Genomic DNA, 2,386 nt, shown 5'->3' with positions numbered 1-2,386 from the left:
AAAAGGTAAATCAAGATAAAGAAAGTAAAAACATTATATTTCAATCAGCATTTAGAGTCCATTGGTTCTCTCTCTGGAGATAACATTTTTTTATCCTGGGTTCTTAGGAACTATATACAATGTTCTCTTGGTTCTGCTCACTTCATTTTACGTGAGTTCATATAAGTCTTCCCATTTTTTCTCTGAAGCCATCCTGCTTATCATTTCTTATAGCACAATAGTATTCTATTAAAATCATATGCCACAATTTTTTCAGCCATTCCTCATTTGATGGTCATCTTTTCAATTCCCAATTCTTTGACACTACAATGGGAAATCTAAATATTTTTGTGCAAATATCTCCTTTTCCTTTTTCTATCATTCCTTTGGTTGGCAGATACAGTAGTAGTATTATTGGATCAAAGAGTATATGCAGTTTTATAGACTTGGAGATAGTTCCAAATTATTCTACAGGAGAGTTGAATCAGTCCACAGCTTTACCAATAGTGCAATAGTGACTCAATTTTCTCATATTCCCTCTAATATTTGTCATTTTTTTGTCACATTAGACAATCTGATAGGTTTGAAGTGATACCTGAGAGCTATTTTAATTTGCATTTCTCTAATCAACAGTGATTTAAAGCATTTTTCATGTAGCTACTAATAGCTTTGGGTTTTTTTTTTTTTTCTGAAAAATGGTTGTCATATCTACTGACCATTTGTCAACTTTAAAATGGCTCTTATCTTTAGAAATTTGGCTTGGTTCCCTATAGAGTTAAATAATGAAACCTCTGTTAGAGAAACCTGCTATGAAACCATCCCTACCCCTGGCCAGTTTCCTGGTTTCTTTATAATTTTGATCACATTAATTTTGTTTATAAAAAACCTTATAAATTATTGTGATTTTACTTCTTGTATTTTTTCTGCCTGTTGTTTGGTCATAAATTCTTCTTTTATCTACAAATATTTTTCCTTCTTCCCCTAATTTATTGATGTTATCACCCCTATATCTAAATAATTTGCCCATTTTGATTTTATATTTGTATTCAGTGTGATATGTTTGTCTAGGCCTAGTTTCTCCCAAACTGCTTTATAGTTCTCCCCATATTTTTTGGGTCAAATATTGAGTTCTTGTCTCAAAAGCTTAGTTCTTTGGATTTATCAGACACTAAATGATACTATAATTATTTAAGACTGTGTATTGTATATATAATCTATTCCATTTCTATTTTTTAACTAGTACCAGATTACTTTGATAATTAGTGTGTTGTAATAAAAGTGTGAAATGTGGAAATACTAGGCTACCTTTTTTCACACTTTTTAATTGATTCCCTTGATATTCTTGACCTTTTGTTCTTCTAGATGAATTTTATTATTTTTTTCTAGCTGTATAAAATAATTTTTAGTAGTTTGATTGATATGGGACTATGTAGATTAACTTAGATAGAATTGTTGTTTTTATTATATTGGCTTGGCCTATCCATAATTAATTATATTTCATCAATTGTTTAAATATCTACTTGTATAAAGCATTTTTTACTTTTGTTCATATAATCCCTGTGCTTATCTTGGGAAGTAGATTCTAAAGTATATTATATTGTGTACAGTTTTTTTTTTATTTGAATTTTTCTTTCTATTTCTTCTTGTTGGGTTTGCTGGTAGTATAAATAAATAGTAAGGATTTTTTTTTGGTTTATTTTATATCCTACAACTTTGCTGAAGTTGTTAATTGTTTTAATTAGTTTTTAGTTGATTCTCTAGAGTTCTCTAAGTATACTATTATATCATCAGCAAAGGTTAATAGTTTTGTTTCCTCATTGTTTATTATCATTTTCATGATTCCCACTTCAGCATTCTTTTTATTATGCCAGGCTGTCTCTAGAACATTTTCACCAGTTACCAACTAGATGAATAGAGGAGAAAACATTTTTAAAACTATGTATTTTTGCATTGTAAAGGTATTTTTTCAACTCACAGAATACCAGGTGTCCCAGAGTCTTAGAGCAACTTTGTTGTTGCTGAATCATTTTAGTAGTGCCTTCGTGACCCTATTTGTGGTTTTCTTGGCAAAGAAACTGGAATGGTTTTTCTTTTTTTTTTTTCTCCAGTTCATTTTCAGATCAGGAAACTGAGGCAAATAGGATTAAATGACTTGACCAGGATCACATAGCTAGTGTCTGCGGCCAGATTTGAACCCAGGAAGATGAGTCTTCATGATTCTAAGCCCAGTGCTCTGTCTACTGCATTTCTGTTTTTGTTGTCATCATCTGCTCTCATCACTGGTATTTCATCCATATGGACTCTGGGCCAGCCCTCCATCGTCCTTGTCACAAACCTCTCTTTATGACTTCCTAAGTTGTCCTGGCTACAAGAATGTCTCACCTTTTATTGATCTGCCATTCTAGAA

This window comes from Sminthopsis crassicaudata, chromosome 3, assembly GCF_048593235.1.
Source record: "Sminthopsis crassicaudata isolate SCR6 chromosome 3, ASM4859323v1, whole genome shotgun sequence".
Classification (NCBI taxonomy): domain Eukaryota; kingdom Metazoa; phylum Chordata; class Mammalia; order Dasyuromorphia; family Dasyuridae; genus Sminthopsis; species Sminthopsis crassicaudata.
The sequence above is the reverse complement of the archived record's forward strand: the minus strand, read 5'-3'. Positions refer to the sequence as shown.